Source organism: Peromyscus californicus, unplaced genomic scaffold (assembly GCF_007827085.1).
Source record: "Peromyscus californicus insignis strain IS unplaced genomic scaffold, ASM782708v3 Scaffold_11__1_contigs__length_118956290, whole genome shotgun sequence".
Taxonomy (NCBI): Eukaryota; Metazoa; Chordata; class Mammalia; order Rodentia; family Cricetidae; genus Peromyscus; species Peromyscus californicus.
In genome coordinates this window covers 80,664,832-80,689,265 of record NW_026294402.1, presented here as the reverse complement: position 1 = coordinate 80,689,265, position 24,434 = coordinate 80,664,832, and the positions used below count along the sequence as shown (strand labels likewise).

Here is a 24,434-nt window from a genome sequence, read left to right as displayed (position 1 = left end):
TCCACCTCTAATTCATGACTGTACATTGTAATTGATTTGTTATGTCTCTACATGGATCCTTCACCCCCTCTTGTCCCCTCTCATGACTTCGATGTCCTTCCTCTGCATGTGGGCAAAGGTCCATGGCTGTGAGGAGAGGTCTTACAAAGTGAGATGAAGGAGAGAGAGAGGATTCATTAATTCAAAGAGAACGAAAATAATGCCAGGGGATCAGACTGACTCTCAGTGCCCACCTTCTAGAAAAGGACGTTACAGAGTCTTGGCAGAGTAAAGTGTTATGCAACTGCATGGGTAAACCGTCAGCACCGTTCTCAGTCAGAGTCCAGGGACTAGGGCCATGGACCTTGCAAAAGACCCTGCTACATGGCTTCCTTTGTGAACCCTGCCAGACATGAAAAATGAATGCTGATTATTTTTAAACGTGTCCAAAAAATTAAAGAAGAAGGAGCACGAGGTTTGTTTTTCCAAGGTTCGTATTACTCTGATACCAAAGCTAGATAAGAATACATTAGGAAAAGATAATTATAGGCCATCTCAATGGTTGCAGCAGCATTATATGATAACATTTAATATATATGTAAATGTATACATGTGTGTATGTGTGTGTATAATAGAATGAAATTCAGACTTAAACAAAAAACAGAAATTAACTGGTTACAGTGACTGCCTGTAATTCCTTGAAACCCCAGAGAAAGCAAGAATGAGAGAGAGGAGGATGGAGAGGGAGGGAGGGAGACGGGGGGGAGAGAGAGAGAGACAGAGACAGAGACAGAGACAGAGAGAGACGGACAGAGAGGGAGGGAGGGAGGGAGGGAGGGAGGGAGGGAGGGAGAGAGAGAGAGAGAGACAGAGAGACAGAGAGAGAGGGAGGGAGGGAGAGAGGGAGGGAGGGAGGGAGGAAGAGAGAGAGAGAGAGAGAGAGAGAGAGAGAGAGAGAGAGAGAGAGAGACTTTGATTTTTTTCCTTTGCCAATCCCATTTGATTTCATTATCTTTGAAGGGCTCTTGGGCTCTTCTTGAATGAAAAAACCAAAATCATGGGCAAAAACTATTATTTCCATGCATTAAAAATTTATTGGATTCATACTTACCTGGCAGGGGAGATACCATGATCACGAAGGTGGTTTTCCCAGGGCGAGGCTTATCCATTGCACTCCGGATGTGCTGACCCCTGCGATTTCCCCAAATGCGGGAAACTCGACTGCATAATTTGTGGTAGTGGGGGACTACGTTTGCGCTCTCCCCTGTAAAAAAAAAAAAAAAAATTTTATTGGATTCCTACCACATTACTGATGTGGCCATACATATAGGAAATTGCCTATTTGATCAAGACACTTCGAGCCTCTGTATGGAGTGGAAAGGAACCAAAGAAGAAAACATACCATTCAGTCCAATCAGTGTCCACTCACAAGCCAACTCAGACTCATAACAACCCAGGATCTTAGTCTCAATCTTAAACCCCTACCAAATGACAGCTTGTTTTTATTGCTGTTGAAAGATTTAAAGTTCATCAGTTGTCACTGGGATCAAATATACAGTGGTCTGATTTGTGATGTGTGTGTGTGTGTGTGTGTGTGTGTGTGTGTGTGTGTGTGTGTGTGTGTGTGTGTGTGTGCTACTGTATCAAACATGCAACACTGTCTTGAGATGCAGGGGCAGTGAGCATCTCTGGCTGCACACTGTAATGCCCACATGCTCTACACTGTCAGTTCTTGAAGGTTCTCTAAAACCTTGGCTTTCACAAGGACCCAGGGAATAAATGCCCAAGGAACTCAAGAGAAACTTTGTGGAGTCTTTCTTTTGGGTGGTAACATGTAAAGGATGATGCAGGAGCCAGGTCGTGTGTGAAAATTTTGCTTAGACACTCCTAGAGTGCCAGGTCCCGCCCGACACTAGAGTTAAAATTCTATCACGATGTGACCGAGTGTTAGTTTATCTAAGGAGCCCTTAAGGTATCCTTGTTTGCTCTTCATCTTCAGCAGTGGATGTGAGGTAGGAGCGTGTGTGAGTATAAGGAATGTCAAAGACTGAGTGAAACATGAGTACAAGTATTCCCCTCACTTCCTCCACACCTCGGTGGTACGGGAAGAGAGGGTTAAGCAGGGTCGAGGTACAGACCATGGGAGGTGGTGAGCTGCTTGCCTTCACCTATTTCTATACTCTGGTTTTACAAAAAAAGCACAGTTGCATAGAGTGCTGATTTAAAATTCATTTGAGCATCAGGGGTGAAATTCTCAAAAGAAAGATTATCAACCTGCCTATTTATTAAAAAAAAAAAAAAAACCAAGCAAGCTATGGCTGAACGTGCTTAAAATGTCCACAGCTCGGAGGAAACCATGCTGAACTGAACTACTGCTGCTTGAGGGACCACGTGGGCTTGGCTATTATTGTCAGAGTGCTCCTTCAGCTGAGGGACACTGTTCTATCCTCTGGCCTTCTGCTCCACTGGCTCGTGGCCATCCTCCATTCTCAAGGTTAAGCTATGAAGTAGAGTATTGTCAGAAGCCTGATGCTGTAAGATCCTTTCCCCATGGATCCTGAATAATGTCATTCAATAGTCTGAACCTCTTTTCATCTATAAAATAAACTTGTATTCTCACCTATCTTCACATTACCCAGCCTCAGTTTCCTTATGCATTAATTAAATGGGGCAATCAAATTCCCAGGTTTTCTTCCAAAATCTGTGATAGGACTTTATGGGAAGAAGATCAAAAACAGATCACGAATGGGATGACATTTTAAGCAGAAATGAGTATCTGAAAAAGCCTGTGAAGAAGAACTATTTCCAACATGCTCAAAATGACTTTTGATGAAAATATTTACATGGCCAGGCACCAGGCTGATCTCTCTGGGAATCCAATTGATGAGAGAGAGGAGGGATTCTGCAGACTGGGGACGTCGAGATCATGATGGAAGGACATGCAGAGATGACCGGCCACACTAGTGGAAGCCCATGAACTGTAGACTAGTGGCTGTGGAGTCCCCATGGGACTGGACTAGGCCCTCTGGATATGGAAGATGGTTGTTTGGCTTGAACTGTTTGGGGGGTACCCAGGCAGGGGGATCAGGATCTGTCCCTGGTGCATGGGCAGGCTTTTGGGAATCTGGTGCCTGTGGTGCAGTGGGAAAGGGCTTGGACCTGCCTAGGCTCAGTGTGCCAGGCTCTGCTGACTCCCCATGGAAGACTTTGATTTGGGAGATGTGGGGATGTGGGGTGGCTTGGGAGAGAGGGCTGGGGGTGGGAGGAGGGAGGAGGTGGGATTTGTGGGTGGTATATAGACTGAGTAGAAAATTTCTTAATAAAGAAAAATGAAAAAAAAATTTAAAAAATAAAAAATAAAAAATTTAGTGATTGGTTTTGGAAAATTCTTTTTCCAACTCTACCTAATTTGATACATTTTGATAACTTTACTTAAACACTTATTTGTGTTTTTTTTCTGTCCATAAACTATATACTTGCTTTGTCATGTGTTTGTCTCTGAACCTCTTTCTGTGACACTGTCCAGAAACCATTTGTAGATCATGAACACACAATAACTTGCCTCTGGAAGAATCTACTGTAGCAGTGTGTGTGTGTGTGTGTGTGTGTGTGTGTGTGTGTGTGTGTGTGTATAAACAGGAAGAATCTAAGCTCCTGGGTTACAAGATTTAAATCACAGACAAGGGATGGTGTTATGGGATAATCTTTTTGTATACTGTGAGAATGTGTCTTTGCCAAGGTGCTTCTGATTTTCTGATTGGTTTGATAAAGAGCTGAATGGCCAATAGATAGGCAGGAAAGGATAGGAGGATTTCCAGGGAGAGAGAGGAAGAGGAGAAGGAATCTAGGTGTATGGATTTTGCCATCAGACTCGGAGCAAGTTAGGACATGCAGTACTGAGGAAAGGTAAAAGCCACGTGGTAGAACATAGATTAATAGAAGCGGGTTGATTTGAGTTATAAGACCTAGTTGGGGACAAGCCCAAGTTAAGGCCAAGCTTTCATAATTAATGAGAAGTCTCTGTGACATTATTTGGGGACTGGCAATCCAAAGACAGTCTGACAAGAAAGCTTGCCACAGGATGGAAATTATATCATGTGATTGTGAAGGAAGTTTTATTCATTGAAAGGGAAAAGGAACCATCTTCATGTAGTGCAGAGCATGGTGTAGAAGATACAGGACAATGCAGAAGGGAGGAAGCTCCAACTTAAGGACATCTGATGACTCTGGGAAGATGAAGATGGACACAGTGTGGGTGTACTTCTTTGGAGAAAACCCAGTCTTCTCTACTGTAGTAAGAGGGAAAACAGCACATCCGTAGAGCTCGGGGTCTGATCCCTGGAACCTGTGAACATGTTAACTTCCATGGCGAAAGGACTTTCTCAGATGTGACTAAGGTTATTTGGATAAGGACAGGTTAGCCAATGAGTCCTTAAAATCAAAGACCCTTTCCTAGACTAGACATGGCCAGTGGAAGGGATGGGGTCATGGAGAAATAAGTAGATTGATGTAATTCTTCTGGTTTTGAAGATGGAGGGAGATGTTAGCCAAGGATTGCTGGTAACTACTAGAAGATAGAAGGTACGAGGAAACAGGTCCTTCCCCAAAGCTTCAGGAGAGGAATATAGCCTTACAGAGAACTCGATTCTTGACTCTATTTTGTGAGCAATGATTTTTCAGTTTTGTTGGTCATTATACAAATGAATAGTTTCATTATGTCATTTTCATTCATGCTTTGTAATTGGTTGATATTCACTCATCACCATTCCTTGTCCCTCCTCCCTTCTCCTCTAGTCCCTTTCCTCTTCTGCTCTCATGGCATATACATTTCTTTTATTTTTAATGCAATCTTTTTATTTATCCTTTGAAATTTTATTTTGTTATTTAATTTTTTCACACAATATATTTTGATCGTATTCTTTTCCTTCACTCAACTCCTTTCAGATTCTCACCACCTGACTACCAACCCAATTTCATGTTTTTTATTTCTCTTTCTCTAGAAAAAAATTAAAAGAAAAACACTCAAAAATCCCAATAATACATAGAATACCAAACCAATCCACAAATTACACAAGATCATGGAGTGTGCTTGTGTTGGGCCTGCCCTAGAGTCTGGTTGATATACCCAGTGTTACTCCATTGGATAGAACTGATTTTCATTTCCCAGCAGGTATCAGTTGCAGTATATAGTTTCTTGGTTGGGGGTGGGACTTGGTGTTCCCTTACCCTTTCCAGTGCTGGGATTTTGTCTGCTTTTAATGTGTGCAGGATTTGTGTGTGTTGTCACAGTCTCTGTGAACTCATATGTTGTGTCTGGAAGAAATTGTTTTCTTGGAGTCATCTACCACCTCTGGCTCTTAAGGTCTTTCTGTCTCTTTTTCTGCACAGATCCCTGGGCCTCGAGGGAAGGGGTTGCTAAAGATGTTCCATTTAGGACCATGAGCTCCAAAGTCTCTTAATCTCTGCACACTGTCCAGTAGTAGATCTCTTTGTTAATTATCATATACTGCAAGAAGAAACTTCTCTGGTTAAGTGATGCACGAATGGTCATTTTGACTGGGATAAAATGGAATCCAGTGTAGTCTTGATTTATATTTTCTTGGTGAGTAAGGAGGCTAAACATTTTTTTCATATTTTTTTGGCCATTTGTATTTATCTTTTGAGAAACATCTGTTCAGTTTATTTGTCATATATGTGTATATATTTTCATATATATGACAATAGATGAATAAATAAAGAAAATTGCACATAATGTAGTATTTGGAAATCAAGTGATGTGATTCCTCCAGCATTGTTCTTTCTGCTCAGGGTTGTTTTGATTATTTGGGGTTCTTTTATGTTTGCATATGAGTTTTTGGATATTTTCTCATTTCTGTGAAGAACGTAATTTTGATGGGGGAATGCACTGAAACTGTAGCTATCTCTTGGTAATACAACTCTTTTTACAAAATTGTGTCATTTCATGATCACAGATCTTTCCACCTTGTCTAGTGTCATCTCCAATGTCTTCAGTGTCTTAATGTTTTCACTGTAGAGATTTTCCACCTCCTTGGTTAGGTTTCTTCTTCCCCTAACCCCCTTTTAATGAAAATAATTCTTTTCTCATACACTATATCATGATTACAGTTTCCCTCTATTCCTCCCAGTTCCTCCCCTCATCTCCTTCCCTCCTGATCCACTCCCTTTCTGTCTCTAGTTAGAAAAGAATAGGCTTCTAAGAGATGACAAACAAACGTGACAAAATAAAATGTAATAAGATAAAACAAAACCCACCACATTGAGGCTGGACAAGGCAAACCAACAGAAGGAAAAAAGCCCTAAGAGCAGGGACAAGAATCAGTGTATTGTTCATTTACTCAGAAGTCCCATAAAAATATGAATCTGAAAGTTATAATAGGTACAGAGGAGCTGATGCACACTTGTGTAGGCCTCGTGCTTGGTGCTTCAATCTCTGTGAGTTTATACGAGCATTGCTTAGTTGATTCTGAGGGCCTTTTTCCCCTGGTGTCCTCCCTGGCTCTGACACTCTTTCTGCCTCCTCTTCGGCAGGGTTTCCTGAGCTCTGAGGGGAGGGATTTGATGGAGACATCTCGTTTATAACTGTGTGTTTCAAGGATTCTTTCTCCATATAATGTCTGACTGTGGGTTTCTGCATCTATTCCCATTTGCTGCAGGAGAAAGCTTTTCTGATAATGACTAAATAAGGTGCTGATCTATGAGTATGTATATAGCTGACTATCATTAGGAGTCATTTTATTGATACTTCTTTTTTTTTTTTTTTTTTTTTGGACCAGTAGTGTTTGGTTTTATCCTATGTCTCTAGGCTATCTAGTTTCAGTTCTTGGTCATGCAAGAAATATCGGGCATGGGTTCTGTCTCCTGGAGTGTCAAACAGATACTGGTTGGCTGCTTGTACAAGTTCAGTGCCATTGAGCCAGGCAGTGGTGCCTTTAATCCCAGCACTCGGTAGGCAGAGGCAGGCGATCTCTGTGAGTTCGAGGCCAGCCTGGTTTCCAAAGCGAATTCCAGGAAAGGTTCCAAAGCTACACATAGAAACTCTGTCTCAAAAACAAACAAACAAACAAAACAAAACAAAACAAAAAAAACAAAACAAAACAAAAAAACAAACCAACCAAAAAAGCCAAACAAGTTCTGTACCACTGCTGCTCTAGCATATTTTGCAGGCAGGACAGATTTTAGGTCAAATGTTTTGTGGCTGTGTTGGTGTTTACATTTCTTCTTTGGTAGCCTGCAAAGTACTTTTCCACATCAAAGTGTTTGACTCTAGAACATAAGGGTTAAGGCTCCATGTAGGCACCAGCTTTACTTTTCCGTGTTCAATGAATTATGTGGGTGTTGTCCTTTGCAGTGGGGTCCCTGCTGTCAGTTTGTTGAGAGCAACCCATTGTCTTAGCAACAGCCTGCATTGTCTGGAAATTTCCATGGGAGCCCCTTGACCAACATTACAATTGAATGCAACCCAGCCTTGGTACTGGAAGCCTCATTTGGTGACAAGAGATGGAAGGCCAGTTGGGATTCTGTATTCCCCATTAGCAGGGTCTAACTCCACATATAATAAAGGACTAATATTCAAAATATATAAAGAACTCAAAAAACTAGATATCAAAAATGCAAATAATTCAACTAAAACATTGTTCAGATCTAAACAGAGAATTCTCAGTAGAGGAAAATCAAATGTCTGAGAAACACTTAAAGAAATGTTCAACATCCTTAGCCATCAGAAAAGTTCAAATTAAAACTATTTTGAGATTCTATCTTATACCTGTCAGAAAGGCTAATATCAATAGCACAAATGACAGCTCATGCTGGTGAGGTTGTGAAATAAGGGGAACACTCATCCATTGCTGATGGGAATGAAAGCTTACACAGCCACTATGGAAATCAAAATGGCAGTTCCTTAGAAAGTTGGGAATCGATCTACCTCAAGATCCAACTATAGCACTCTTGGGCATATACCTAAAAGACGCTTCATCATACCACAAGACTCTTGTTCAGCTGTGTTTATTGCTACTCTATTCATAATGGCCCGAAACTGGAAACAACCTAGATGTCCCTCAATAGAAGAATGGGTAAAGAAAATGTAGTACTTTTACACAATGGAGTACTACTCAGTTGTTAAATATATGACATCATGAAATTTGCAGTCAAATGGATGGAACTAGAAAAAAAATAATCCTGAATGAGGTAACCCAGACCCAGAAAGGTAAATATGGTATGTATTTGTTTATATGTGGATATTAGCCATTAAATAAATGATACCAATTTACAATTTGTAGACCCAGAGAAGTAAGGTATAGAGAGACTATTGTGGACACATTAGTCTCCTGGGAGGAGGAGGAGGAAATAGAACGGATTTTATGGGTAGATTGGGGGCAGGTGGAAGCAGGAATGAGAGGGTCAGGTTGGAAGGAGCAGGAGAGATAGGGTTGAGGGAGGGAATGAGGGGAGAGACAGCCAGAATTGAGGGGCATTTGAGGGATGATATGGGAACCCAGTGCAGTGGAAACTTCCTAAAATATATGAAGGTTAGGCTTATTCTCAAGAATTTAAATGTTCATTGCAAGTGGGGATTTTTACATTGGCTTTCTTCTCAGCACCTTTGTTACTGTGACACAGAAAGACCGCTGGTTTTTGCATGTTACCTTTGTATCTGGCTGCTTTGATGAAAGTGCTTATCAGAGCAAGGGTTTTTTAGTGGAGTAGAAAAGATAGATTCATCTCAATGGGCCCTGGCATTATACAGTGGGCCTTTCTGTTTTCTGTAGCTGTGTCCTTAGATTATACTGGAGACTTCTCCAAATCTCTTAATATTTTAGTGATCTCACTGGCAGTGATTTTTCTTTGGCTTTTATGCAAGAAAAGGTTTATGCAAGTCATGCTGTTAGAGGGTTCCATTGCATTTTTCTTATTCCAGGAAATTGTATAGTTTTCTGAAAGTATTGCCTTCCTGGAGTCATATGACTGAGGTGTGCTACTCCAGGAATGCCTTCCCTAGGCTTCTTTTATTAGTAAAGTTTTAGTGTCTTCATGATGATTGTTGGAGTCAGTGATAAGAACTTGATAATGTTGCCGAGTCTCCACATTTGGATCCCTGTTGGATCCTTTTTCTTACTGGATTTAATGCTAAGTAAAACATTTTCATTGTATGAACCACAAGAGGGAGGATAATTGGTGATTCTTCTTCATTAAAGGTGCCCATCGTGTTTATATTTGAATTCTCAGGTCTTAAGTTCAAGATTGATATTAAAATATGGCTCCCAGAAGATACTCCACTCGCTAGTGTGGTGAAGGAAAGGGGCACAGAACTGGGAAATAGAAATTCCTGGATTCAAATTTGTTATGTATCATTTGTGGGGACTTGGGCATGCTATTTCCTTTCCACAAGCTTCAGTTTCTATTGGTGAAATTATTAAGGCCACTCCACGTAGTTAAAAGGAGATTTATTTAATGGCGTAATTTACAAATTAAGGGATAGGTAGGTCGCGGGGTCTGGGGAAGGTGTATTGCAGTCCAGTGGTGTTCTCTGGAGCTCTGCTTGGCCCACTTCCACTGTCCAGGGTCCCGGAACAGAGTGAGAGCGCAGCCCATCCAGATCTCAGGTCTCCAGGCGCCTCCCTTGGCCCCGCCTTGTAGGCATGACAGTTGCCAAAGTCTCAATGGGGGTTGGAACTTCCAGATCAAAGCTGGAATGGCTACCCACTACAAGTTTCTTCATCCAAAGGGAAGAGGTGATGGCTGCTTTGCTGTGAGGGATCACTACAGTGCACTCACTGCCTGGGCCCTTGTTAATCTGTTTCCGTTTCCACTTCATTTTCTACAGTTATTTCACACCAACTACATTTAAGTTTCAGGATGGGGTTTCTTACCTAGACACTTGAAATTACATTTCAATGGTTATTGTTTAGCTTTTTCTTTTTATTGCCAAGTAATAACATGTCGATTAATAATTAATATTTAAATTTCTCTGCTAACAAGGGTCCCAGGTCAATGAAAAATGCAGGATTCTGGGTGGGTGGGGGTTGGCTACTTTAACAAGTCAAAAAACAGTTTCATAGGAAAGAATTCAATCTACAAGATAGAAGATGTGGGCAGAAGTGTGATTAATGCCAGGATGGTGGACAGGGTGTGGAAGCTTTTTATCATTGCATTTTTTTGGGGGAGAAATTCTCTCTTTACTAGAACTTTATATCTGGGACAGTTGGAATGCTACTTCTCTTTAGTATATAATATTAGATCAGTGGACAATTTAAATCTGAAGTCAAAAATAAATATTCATGATAACATTATACTGCTCTCCTCATATGCCTGTTGTATTTTTCAATACTGTAATTCAAATCTAGCATTTAATGGCTTTAATTTCTAAATACACTTACAAGTCATGGATAATATTCATCAACAAGTCATATACATAGAGTCTCTTAGTTGAGTTTCTGGCTTGTAAAATTTATACGTTTCCTTATCAACTAGCTCTTTCTAAACTTTTATTAGATAGTATTCTCATGCAGGATGGCATTCTTGAATCTATAAAAGTTTGTGTTTATCTTCCTTTCTTAACATTACCTTTTAGGAAGCATTCTTTTGATAACGTATTTCTCTTGGATCTGAAACCATGTCTTTGCTTTAAAAAAAATTGCTTTGGCTAAATAGTTCTGCTGCCTTAGATTTCTATTTCAAATATAGACATTCCCCCTTTCTGTCACTTCAAAGCATTGGTCACACACTCAGGAACTGAAAGGGTAAATGGGGCTTGTATGAACAGAGAGGTAATAAGATCCATCAATGCTGGCCTGCACAGCCGCTTAAAAGCATGATTAAACAGCATGCTGTCATGTGTCTTTTTCTTTTGAGTCCCAGTGACCTCCAAAAGTGAGCCTGTGTTATGTCTAGTCACTTACCATTTACACAAAGAAATAAAAGTATGGGACATCCTTGCTACACCATAATCATCTCTCCACACTGTGCTCTTCACAGTCATGCCTTCCTTGTTGAGTCTTTTCCACAGAGCAGTACAATGTGAGTCACAATCCCCTTTCAGTCACTTCATGGGCTGGGGGTGATGACTGCAAAGACATTCTGATGCTCACATTCCACCCAAGTCTAATCAGAACTCACATTCAGTTTACTGTTGTTATTATTTTGGAATGAAAGTCTCACTAAGTAGCTCAGACTACACTTAAACTTACTATGTAGTCGAGGCTATCCTTATATGTGTGGCAATCCTTTAGCCTCAGCTTAAGTATTGGGGGTTACAGGTGTGCACTGCTATGCCTTATACTTGAGTATTTTCCAGGAGTCAGGTTCACTGATCTGAGAGGAAAAGTCAATATTCATTCACTAATTCCTGAAAATAACTTCAAATATGACTTGAAAGACACCCTGTGGATTCTGTTATATCCTGCATGGTGAATTGTCTTAGGAATTTAATTTTTGCATAGAAATGACTCTAAACTTGTATTAATTGAAATTCCCTAAATATTATCAATTTCCTAAGGAAAGCTGCTGTTCATGTCAAGGGAACAGGGGTGGAGTTCATAGTTTTTATTTAAAAAAAATTTTTTTTTGGTGTCAGGTCTACTTGGTGAATTCATGTGCAGATTCATACCTTGGCCTGTTCTTGCATGCAGGGAGAAACACTTGGTGAAAGAAGACCAAAGCTGTCTGTCACTCAGCTACGGCTGGTGGACAGCCGGCAGTTTACTCACACTGCTGTGGAAGCTGCTGCATTCGGTCATGGGAGGTCCCAGTCGAAGCAGGAAATCAGGCCTAATAGGACCACCAAAGTGGGCTGTCCATGCTGCTCACATCTCAGGTGCTTACATCTCCATTAGCTCGGCAGTCATGGCCTTGGCTGGTGCTTCAATTCCTGCTCATTCCAGGGCTTATCTTCTGCATAGTTCTGCCATTTTCATCTCTGCTCCCCTCCGCCAGACATGCTCATCTTGCTCTTTGGCCTCCCTGCCCTCCTCCTTCTCTGTTACTGATCCACAAACTTGCCAAGCTTCTTGTCTGCACCCATTTGCTGATGTCTGGGCCCATGTCAACATTCATTTGTTTCAATGCTCCCTACTCACCAGTCGGAGTCCTGTGTCTTTCTGTATCTTCTCTGTCCCCTCCTTTGACCTCTTCTGGTTTCTGTTCACCTACATCTATTCAGGAGCAAAGTTAGGAATTTTACCCAATGATATGAAAAAAAGAAGCTTTCATTTCTCACAAGTGATTGTAATCAAGCTTTTGTTTGGATTATTGCTACCAAGGCTTCTGGTATCTGCATTGGCTTGCATGTTGGTTAAAGTACCCATTGACAGATGAGTCAGTGGTTTTCTAATGTATAAAATTACATGTACCTTGAGCAGTAGAGAAAGCAGAGAGCAATCGGCATGCAGACTACAACTTAAAATTACAAGTCATACTAATTACACTTGGGAGTGCTTGCTCTTCACATCTAGTAAGATACAGCGATCTTTGTGAGTTCAAGGCCAGCCTGGTCTCCAAAGCGAGTGCCAGGAAAGGCGCAAAGCTACACAGAGAAACCCTGTCTCGAAAAACCAAAAAAAAAAGATACAGCAACGGACATAAATCTGAAGCTGACATCTCAGGTTGAGGAGAAGTTGTATATGAAACTTAAATCTTTGGAAAAGTGAAGTTTTTTTTTTTAATCAAAAGGTAAAATCAGGAATCACTTTTTCCAGCTAAATGGTATTTGCTGCCTCTATGAGAAACATTTTAACTATTGCTCCACTGTAGGATTATATAAAATTTCAGAGTTGTGGATAAATTTGAAGAGTTATTTAGTTTAAAGCTGTGTCAGATGTTTTATTGAGAATTTTGTGTGCAGTCTGGTTCTGGGAGATGAAAAGATATACCAATGCAGCTAAAATAGTCATCCGAGATACTCAACTAGGCATTAGAATTATGCTTTCAGGGATCTTTTGGAACAAGAGTATTGGCAAACAGTTGGGAGTGGTGTGAAGCCATGTGGTAGGCACGATACACATCTTTATAATGTGTGCATTCTTGTTTGCAATTATCAAAGTCTTCTACCCTGTAGATGCCTACCAATGCTATGGATTAAAGAAACCCAGGAACAATCTCAGGAATGCTATTGTTCAACATGGATATTAACATCAGTGTTAAAGAGTTTAAAAATCTCAAACTTTGAATGAAAAAAACTGTAGTGCAAATTGGTGGTAATCATAAAAACCTGGAGTCAGATATCAGGGTAAATGCTGAAAGATCAGAGAAGCAAAGAAGCAGCCACGGTCACCTCTTACCTCAGACTGAAAAGGGGCCGAGCTCCTGTCTCTGTCTGCCTTATATTCCTCTCTCAGCCCAGCCATATCACTTCCTGTCTCCTGCCTGTACAGACATCCAGACCTCTATGGTTAGCTAATGGCTAGCTCCACCCTGTAATCTTCAGGCAAGCTTTATTTGTTAGAACACAAACAAAATATCACCACAAAAATTTATGTGTATAGGTATTTCACCTACATATATGTCTGCACCACATGCATGCCTGGCATCCTTCAAACCCACTGGATTTTTGGAACCAAAATTATTTATCTAATTTCTATCCCTCCTTCTCTCACTCCAAGTCCTCCCATGTCCCCACTCCTTGCTTCTAAAGTTCATGATCTCTTTTTCTTTAATTATTATTTTATATATATATATATGTATATATATGTATATATGTGTGTATGTGTATTGATACACAACCTACTGAGTCCATTTAGTGTTGCTCCTATGTACATGTATTTAGGACTGACCACATGAGACTGGATGATCTATCAGGGGGCTCATCTCTGGAGAAAACTGATTCTCCTTGTCTCAGCAGCCATTGATTATCTGTAGCTCTTCATCTAGGGGTGGGATTTTGTGAGACTTTGTCTACCTATGCTGGCATGTCAACTGGTCATCTCATTACATAGGTCTTTTGTAGTCGACCGTATTGTTGCAGCTTCCCTGTCAAGTCTAGAAGACACTATCTCACAGCAGACATCCTTGTTCTCTGGCTCTTCCAATCTTTCCTTCTCCTGTTCCATTTTCTCTGAGCCTCAGGTATAGCAGTTGTGTTGTAAATGACTCAGTTAGGATCGGGCATACCGCTATCAATTGTTTTCTGCATTTTTGCCAGTTGTGTGTCTCTGTAAAAGCCTCTATCTGCTGCAAAAAGAAACATTATTGACGAGGGGCAAGAGACATGCCTATCTGTGGGTGTAAGATTAAAAAAAGCCCTCCTTTGTTTTTTTCCTTCCTTTTAAGTTGTTCAGATCCTGGGTAGAAAATAAAACTATCTCAGGAATTTACCTCTTGTTCCCTGAAGCTTCAACTAGCTTTATTTATTGCAGTGATACTGAAAACCACCACCTGAAAACAGCTACTTTCGCAGAGGACACACTCGTTAGCTTCTGTTAATTAAAAGAGCACTCCGATATGATTCTTTCTGCTATTAACTTCCCTGTGCATTCCTTCTCCCTTTTGGCTCTCTTGAATATGCATAAAATGCACATGTAGAGACCTGCAAGGGCTCCCCAAACACACTGGTATCTGAAGACTAGTTCGGGAAATAATAGGGATGGATGGCTTGCTGGGTGTCTACCTTGTCCATTGCATTTCCTGGAGTCTGGTCTCTGAAATCTGTTAAAGTAAGAGAGTATTAAGAACCCAGTACAAGATTCTAAAATAATTGTGGATATCAAAGAAAATATTTTCAGTGTTGGTAGAACTATGCACTATTAGGTGTTGTACGGCTTTTGTTTCGTAAGTATAGCAGGCACTAAAATTCTAAGCATTTTATTTCCCACTTATTTTCCTCTTGGTGTTCATAAGAAAACTTTGGCTTGAAATCACCACTTTATGTGCAGATATTAGCTTCTCATGCCACAGTCTCCTTCAACACACTGGGCATCACATTCTACCTTCATTTCTCCTCATACCCAATGGAGTTAGTATCAAAGCATCAAAGGGACTGCCAGAGACAAAAGAAACAGCATTTACTTCATGGTTTTCTACTTCAGATTTTTGAACTTCAAGTGTATCAGGCATTTAGAGAGGGAAGGAAATCATTTAGTGAGAACTCATGCTGAGATCATGAAGAAATATAAATATGACAGGCTGTTTCCAATTAGAGGAGAATCAATTTCTATCTTCACTCACGAAAACAAACAGGAATCTTTCCTATGCTAATAAGAGGCTCTTTCAGTGATGAGATGGAAAGTAAAAGCAATGATGCCTCTGCCCAATTATCCCCCTCAGAAGCCAGGACAAAACAAGGACACTTAACCACACTGAAGTTGCAGGTGTCCACTCTCTCTTTGATAGGGGCAGGAAACATCTGAAAATCCAGACTGTAACATATGACAGTGGAATGTAGGAGAGTCAAATGTCCCTCCATTTTTCATAGCAAAGATGGGTCCAACTGGAGAGTGTGTATGTGGAACACTAGGTTGTCAATCAGAAGTTCAGTGACTCTACTGTCATGTTCTAGGAATTCCTAGAAATCAGAATGCTAGTCACTACATGGCATGGATGATTGTCAAGATGCAGAAGGAAGAGGACCATTTATTTAAAGAGCAACTGGACCCTCCATCTCCACTTTCCCTCTAACAAGTTAAATGACTGTCTTTCCTCTACCCTTTGGGAGTTGAAAGATGGTATCACAGAAGGAATTGCTCAAATAGTCTTGAAGCTGTGGATATCGAGCACAGGAGGGCAGTGATTTGGTTCTGGATAGAAAAGTAGAAGGCGAGGAACGCTTAAGTGTTGTAGAATAGTTTAAACTGAACATAACAGCAGCCAGGGTCCTTCCCCAAGGAGATTGAAGGTGTCTTTCCTCGGAAACTCAGAACCTGATGACCTATGGTTATAGAGTATGGGTCCTCCCCCCACACCACACAAGGAGATCCAGCGGTGAGCCAGACCTGCTGCTGGATTCAGTGCTTCTCTTCCCAAATCCAGATGTTGCCAGTGTGACAGTAAGAGGCATGGGCCTTTGGGAAGTGGCTTCTTGTAGAAGAGTTGGTTTGGTTCTTTCCCACTCTTTCACAGCAATATAAAATAAAAATAGAAAGAATTTTGAAAATCAAAGTATTTCATTTCTTGTAATAAAATGTCTTAAAAATATAAGAAATTAGAAAAATCAAATATCTGAAGAAGCTATATTCTCCAACTACTGTTATCTACAAAGAAACTATTTGTCAGAATAGTTCATTAACAAAAGGTAAGCATACACTTCTAAAAACAGTAATTTTCTTATTTATTTACTTATTTATTCTTCTCTCATATATCACATCCCAATGGCAGTTTTCCTTCCTTCCTCTCTCTCAGTCCTCCCCCTTCTTCCCCCAGATCCACTCCTCCTCTGTTTCCATTCAGAAAAGAGCAAGTCTCCCAGGGTTATCAACTGAACATGGAATAACAAGATGCAATAAGACTAGGCACAAACCCTCAGATCAAGGCTGTGTGAGGCAACCCAGTAGAGGAAAAGTCCCCAAAGCAGACAGAAGAGTCAGAGACAGCCCCACTCCCTCTGTTAGGAGTCCCACAAGAACAACAAGCTGTACAGCCATAACATAAGCATAGGACCTAGGTCAGACCCAAGCAGGCTCCATGACTGTCGCTCCAGCCTCTGTGAGTCCCTATGAGCCCTGGTTAGTTGGTTCTGTGGTCGGTGTTCTTGTGGTATACTTGATTCTGCTAGTTCCTACCATCCTCCCTCCCCCTCCTCTTCAGAGTTCCCCAGGCTCTGCCTGATGTTTGACTGTGGGTCTACACAACTGCTCCCACCAGTTGCTGGAGGAAGCTTCTTAAACAATCATTTTCTAAATATAAAAAACATAGGTTCCAGGGATTAAAAAATGACTCAGATGACACCTGTACTCATGTGCACACACACAGACACACATAATTAAAAATAACAAAGTAAATATAAAAAAACACCCTGTAAGTGCTAAGTAATATAAGTAAGAACTTACAAAAACAGTTTGATTTAAATTTATGAGCATACAATGTGGCAGGATACAAAGCATACCTTTCGAGGAGGTAGGATTGGTGGGATGTAAAGCAAGGGGTTTATTAATTTTTTCTTTATTTATATGTGTAATGTATGATCTGTTAAAAGAAATACACTGCACTCACATAAATAAAAATTAATTTTATAATGATAAACCTTCCCTAACATTTTCTTATAACTATTTTAATACATATGTAAAAGTTGGAAGGATTTTTACAGTAAACATCTGTATATTTAGCATCAACCTGTCCAATTTAATTTTGTAGTAAATTGTGGACTTTACTTCCCCTCTGATTCCTTAAACATACAGTCATATGGTACTTAACGACATTTTTTAAAAAAAGATTTTTAAGAGATATATTTATTTTTATTTCATAGGTATGCCTGTTTTGCCTGCGTATCTGTGTGTACCTGATGCTCACAGATCCAGACAAAGCCCTTGGATATCCCTGAACTGGAGTTACGGATGGTTGTGAGCTACTGTGTGATTCTGGGAAGTGAACCTGGGTCCTCTGCTAAAGTGGCAAGTGCTCTTAACAGCTGAACTATTGCTCCAGCCCTTTTAAATGATGTTTTTGTCAACAGCAGACCACATGCAGGACCATGGTCCTGTGAAGTGACATCACTCAGCAATGTTGTAACTGGCTCAGTCTGTGTGAGAATACCCTCTGATGTTTCCACATTGACAAAGTCACTGAACTCATTTCCCAAGACACAGTCTTCACTGTTGAGTAATGCTTGACTTTGTATCACAGTTTCTTATTTGCTTACAGTTGTCAAAGTGACTTTTTCATTATAAAAGCAATATTTGTTCATTGTAGAAAATTGGCAATTACAGATATAAAGTTTAGAAATCTCTGTCATCCTAGCAGTATGCTGTGTACTGTGTTAACAGCACCTTACTTGACCTTTTCCAAAATTCTAAGAAACCGCATTTTCTCTATTTCACAGATGAAGATCTATAAAGAGGTCACAGCAGTTCCCACCATGGCAGAGTGAGGGTATGCATCTATGTGTCCTACTCCTGTGGTCTGAACCATGTGTCTTCCCCCATTTCTGCTTTCCTCCCTCCCTCCCTCCCTCCTCCAGGACACCCACTGTTGATTCCCTGAGACTCTCCTCAGGGTTCATGCATTTCCATAAATAAGTGATTGTATTTTTACATGCTGACTTGCACTCGGCTCTTCTCCACAGATGCTAACCTTTTCCTCTACCAACTCGTCAAGCGAGGGTACCTTACTTAATAAGTACTGTATTGTTGACATTATCAACTGGAAAGATATAAATCTTCCTTTCTGTGAGTTGCAGATTATATCCTTAGGGTTACACCTAGAGTCACTGGGCCAAAGATTGTACATACCTTCCACTGCCAATAAAACACACCTAGACTTGTGCAAGATGATGTTTCTGCTGCACAGACACCACGGTGCATTATAAAACGTTTTCTTGTTCACAAAGTGAGATTTTCATTTTGTTAGCAAGGTGGCATTGATTCCAGGTCCTTCATCTCGTTTTCTTCTCCAGACACCCCCTGTCCATGCTTTTACAGTATTTCAGTTTGCCTCATGAAGACAGACCCACTTCACATTAAAGTGATGCTGACTGAAAATTTGTTTTCATGACGTTTACTTTCTGAGGGGTGCAGAAGAGGCAGTCAACTTGGAGCATCTCTGTGACAGGAGAAATGTGTGTGTTTTCACTGTGAGATTGTGAGGGAAGAAAGGATTTTAGAATCTCTACCCAGGCTCCTGGGGCTTTGGCACAAATGACCTTGGGAGACTCTCCTGGGCAGACCGAAGGGGTGATCTCAAAGGGCAGTTTTGAAACAACAGCCCTAGTGCTGCAACAGGGGGATGCCCTGAGCTTGTTTATGGATGGATCACTGAGCAGAGAGCAAAACACCGTGGGAGACCCTGATCACTTCGGGGATGACAGTAATGACAAACCAAGCCAGGCAAAGGGGGTCTCCAGGCTGGTAATTTATCTCTCTCCCTCTGACGGCTATCCTCTTCTGCCTTACCTTGCTTGACTGTGAGGAAAATTGAATGTGTGCAGGCCAGGAGGTCTTGAGTCATGCTCTATGTTGGTGGGAGGTCTCTGCACCTCTCACAGTGGAAGGAGATGTAGCACTCAGAGGTTGCTATAGAGCTCCATTTGTGCATTGAGCAAATATTAGGCCAAAATTCATTTACAGATGCAAAACTTTTCATTTTCCATGGAATTTGCATAGGAATACACAAGCCATAGTAAAATAAAGATGGAAAGGAATGCCCTAAAATGCTCCTGTTGCTGTATCTTGGGGGATCCTTGTCTTTACTCCATTCTGTTTTTCTTTTTTTTATCCCACAAAAAGTACATTTACATGCACGATGCAAACTCTAACAAAAATGTATTTAGACTGTCTCCCCTTGGGTGAGACTCTGTCTTCATGTGCAGCAAGACAACTGGAGATGCTGTTGTTTGTAGACCTCTGTTTATCTGTTGGATGCAACTGGTATGGATGTGAGTTCTGTATTGGTGCATTGGTAGTTTAAGCCTTAGAAGACTCGGTAGAAGTTTAGCAGTAGTTATAACTCAGAGCCAGAACTGAGCGTTCCAGATCGCCCAAGACTTCGGAGCACAATGTGACTGGCTGTGTGTGCCTGCTCGTATATGTGTCAACATTTATTCCAGTCCAGTGTGGCCCTTGGCTCAGAGTATGCAACTTAATCTCTAGGAGCGTAAATGTACTCCTTCCTAGTAATACCACTGAAAAGGGTCTACCAGGAGAAATTTGCATAATGTGATAGTATTTCCTTATCTGAACTTCAGTGGGCAGGAAGGGGTGTTCTGAAATCAATTTGAAGTTAGTTACTGTAGTCAGCTGAGTGGTATTGAGAAGACAAGGCCAATGTGTTCAAGGTTTTTGAAGCAGGAATGAAACACGTCTCCAGTACTGGAAAATAATACCATTGTATCTCTTGCTGGTTTGAAATTCTTGGCATGTTAATTAGTCTATAAAAAAGGGGCCTCGCCAATGTCACAAGGCAAGTTCTGAAAGCCTCAGGCTTTTAAACTTGAAGGAGCACAGTGAAGGACGGGGCTCATACAGAATGTTCAGAGTGTATTGCAGAAAGTGACAAAAGTTGATTAATTACTTATATTAAAACTAAATTGCAGTGATGGTATTAACATTCCTAAGCCAGCCACTTCCTTCAGTTCTCCTCTTATAGCTGGGAGCCCATCTTCCTCCCTGTTCCTCTCTTGAAGGAAACATCTTTCATTTTCCCCCTCCCCTGTTTTTGTAGCCTGTTCCTCTTGCCTCACACTATAAATATCTTCAATTCACTTATCTAATTAATATTTATTTCTTGATAAATATTCTTGGAGAATTCAGTGGCAAAAATGAGCTCTTGAATTCTTGAATTGAATTGAAATCTTTCCTTTTTTTTTTAAATGGAAGATAGCAGATTCCTTTCTGATCTTGGGCAGGATGTTTGCAAAAATTTTTAATAAGTAGAATGTTAAAATATATCACCTTTGGAATATCCACCCCCTTCTCCCACCAGCCAGATGGAGTGGGTGTGATAGAGCTGGCCTTGACCCTTGCCTGAAGCGGGAGTTCCTGATGGAGGCCTCAACTGATCAACTGAGCTACCACCCAGGCCTACCATCCAGGCCTTTGAGTTGACCCACCCTAACATCTACCCTATCTATGACCTGCTGGAGCAGATGAACAGACCAGAACATTAACCATAGGATCTCCATGATTTGGAGCAGCAGCAGGGTATTTGAGAGGAGTTTCAGTCCAGTATTGATGGTGTACCAGAGGCCTTGAACATTTGCAAGTAAAGCTGTCTGGTACACTGCAGTTCCCAAGGCCACTATGACAAATGAGTATGTGATGGAGAGGCGGGAAAGATGGAGGAGGAAAGTGTTTTTTTTTTCCTTTTTTAAATTTATTTTTGCTGTTTTCAATTTTCTTTTGGCGTGGAGGGTGAGGAGGCCACAAGGGTGGAGGTTGGACATGGAAGGACTGGGAAATGAGTGGGATTGGGATGCATGGTGTGAAATTCCCAAAGAAACAATAAAAATTATGTTAGTATACATAAAAAGAAATCACCTCATAGCGATATCACATTGACTCGATCAAAATGTTTACCAAGCAATTAAACTTAAGAAAATAGACTTATTACAGTCATGTTGGTTATCAGTGTGATATACTCTCAAAAAATTATCTTCTGTGTGTCTTTAGACTATGCTTTAAATTTTAAATCTAAGGTATATATTTATCAAAATATCTTATTTTGAATAAATGTCTATTTATAATTTTCAATTATTTTTATATCTAATGAATAACATGCTGTGGATCACAAACAATGAGAATATGCTCCCTAGAATGTGTGGCATCCGAGACACCCGGTCCATAATACAAGGCACTAAATACTCCTTCCCTCCCTTCCTCCTTCCCTCCCTCCCTCTCTCCCTCCTTTCCTTCCTTCCTTCCTTCCTTCCTTCCTTCCTTCCTCCCTCCCTCCCTTCTTTCTTTCCTTCTCTCTTTCCTCTTTCTTTGTTTCTGTTTGTGGTGCAAGGTTTGATTGCAATGGGACTTTTCATGGCTCAGTTGTACATGACCCAATGACCTAACATGCCAGATGCCTGTAGTCATCAAAGATGGACTGTGCCTGCAGTTTATCGTCTCAGGCTAATGAAGATTAAAGATGTGGACTCCCATTGAGGTATGCAAAGCAGAAGCTGCCTTTATTAAGAAAGGTGAAAAACATTAAGGAAAAGTAAGGAATTAGGGAGAGGTGAGAGAACTCTTGAGAGTGTGGAGTGGTTTGCAAGAGAGGAAAAAGCCACTGGATTTCTTGTATCAAGAGATTTTGTAGGACAATGGCAGAAGCTCCACAAAAGCGGAGCCAATGTCTATTGAAATGGTGAACTCTCTGTGCTATCATGGGCTGAGCCATACACCCCGTGGCCTGACCAGGGAGATGAACATGTGCTGTTCAAGCATTGTTCACTATCTTGCCAGTGTTACCACCTTCTGACCTTCCAACTGTCTTAACTGCTGTTAGTTATACGAAGCTGCCTTTGTTCTCATAGTTACATGATCAGCTCATAGATTTACCCTGGCAGAGAGTTAACTATCCCTGCCTCCCAGCTGTGTAGCTGCAGTCATTCTTGGGTACCTCATACTTGGCTCCTTGTCTATAGGGTGGTCTCTGGCGATCTCTTAGGATAGGTTCTACAAGGAGCTTATTACTTTGCTACAATTAGCTACCCAGTTACCCTGCAATGCCCCTGGGGTTCCTCCTATCTCACCAACCACTCTTCCCCCACACTCACTAACAATACCGTCTCTGTTGCCCCTTCCATAAACTCTTCTTAGCCCTGGATAACCCTGATTCTCTTCATTTCTGAAAGGTCAGCATTTAAGCTTTTATATAGAAGTGAAAACATGCAGTATTTGTCTTTTTTGTGCCTGGCTTATTTCACTTAACATGATGTGTTCCATTTCCACCCTGGTTGCTGCAGATAACCTAATTTCATTCTTTTATGGCAGAGTAATATGCCACTGTGGATATGCACCATGTTTTCCTGGTTACCTCATCAGTCAGTCGACAGTGAGGTTGATTCATGTCTTCTTTAGTGTGGATAGTGCTTCCGTAAATAGAAAACATCACGTTAATATCTCTGGAAAATAATTCTCTTTTGAGGAGCATCCAGCCTGTCAATCCTACATAATGCAGAATGCATAATTTTTTAAATAAAATCTAACACTTAGATGTAATTTAACTTAATTTTAGTCTTGCAATTGTAACCCTGGCTGGTCTGGAACACACCATGTAGACTAGACTGACCTTAAACTCACAGAGATCTGCCGGTCCCTGACTCCTGAGTGCTGGCTACTTTAAAACACTTTTAACTGACACCATAATTGCACATATGCATGAGGGTTCAGTGTGCTGCTTCAACACATGCATATCATCATATATGAGGAAATCATTGTTTTCAATGTTTGTGGTGATATTTTATTTGTGCTGAAACATGATATTTTACTTGTATGTTAATAAATAAAGTTTGCCTGGAGATCAGAGATCATAGTCAGCCATAAATAGAAGTCAAGCGGTGGTAGCACATGCCCTTAATCCGATCACATGGCAGGCAGAGTCTCTGTGTGTTCAAGGACACAGCCAAGCGTGGTGACACATGCCTTTAATCCCAGTACCAACCATAGAGACCTGGAGGTCTGTATAGACAGGCAGTGACAAGGAAGTGATGTGGCTGGGCTTAGAGCCAATGAGAAGGCAGAACAGGAAGGCAATAAAGGCACAGGTTAGACAGGAAGAGGCTCTCTTGGGAAGCGATGGGTGGTGTGGTGAGCTAAGGTTAGTTGGTGGCTATTGCTCTGATCTCTATGGCTTGCACCCCTGTATTTGGCTCTGTGTTTCTTATTTAATAAGACTGTTTAGAAATTCATCTACAAATGTTAATATAACAAATGTTATTTTTGTAAAAATTAACACATGAGACAGAATTAGAAGTCTCAATTTTAAGGACATTATTCAAGTTCAAGATAATATTTCCTGATGAAAAATTATACTGACCAACAACACCTTAGTGTCCATCCTCCTCCTTAACTAAAATATTTTAAACACAAAGCAAAGTACTGAGAGGTCCCATAAAATGACAAAACAGAAGTAAGAGAAGTCCTGTGTCTTCGCCTCCGCCAACCCTGGGCTCGTGTGATTTGGAGTGACTTTACTATAGCTAGTCTTTACTTAGCTCAATTTGTTCATCTCACTTTAGTTAAAGAATGCCAGCCTTCCAACAAGGATCACCTTTCAGTTGCCAGTTCACTTTATTAACTGTGAGTAATTGCATGAAGTAGATTGACAGCCAGTTCTTAACTCCTCAGACACAGTGTAAGTGACCAGTTGCATGACATGATTCTTTATTTGAATGTTTGGTAGTGATTGGTCTCTAATATCTAGCTCAGGCACAGATAAGAAAGCACCTGGCACTGTGCTTTCTTACCCAGTGACAACTCACATGACATTTTACAGAAGAAGAATCTGTCAAACAAAGAATAAGTACAGCACGTGTGTGTGTGTGTGTGTGTGTGTGTGTGTGTGTGTGTGTGTGTGTGTGTGTGTATAGGTATTTTGCCTGCATGCATGTTGTACATGCCTGGTGCCTGAGGAGGCTGAAAGAGGACATCAGATCCCCTATAACTGGAGTTTTAGATGGTTGTGAGCTGACATGTGGGTGCTGGCAATCAAACCTGTGTCCTCTGCAGAAACAGAAAGTGCTCTTAGCTGTCGAGCCCCAAAGCGTTGAGACTTCATTGAGCTAGTAGAGTGGCAACGATGATCTCGCTGTCATAGAGAGGTACATGACTTCAATAAAATCAAAGATGTCCCTGAAACAGTGACCTCAT

The 24,434-nt window shown here is 40.9% G+C and overlaps 1 non-coding gene across 1 annotated transcript; it reads left to right on the top strand.

Moving 5' to 3' along the window:
* Positions 1-1,082: 1,082 nt before the first annotated feature.
* LOC128105820 (U1 spliceosomal RNA) lies at positions 1,083-1,246 on the top strand. Its single transcript, XR_008216509.1, has one exon. It is a non-coding gene; the product is annotated as a U1 spliceosomal RNA (small nuclear RNA).
* The last annotated feature ends 23,188 nt before the right edge of the window (positions 1,247-24,434 follow it).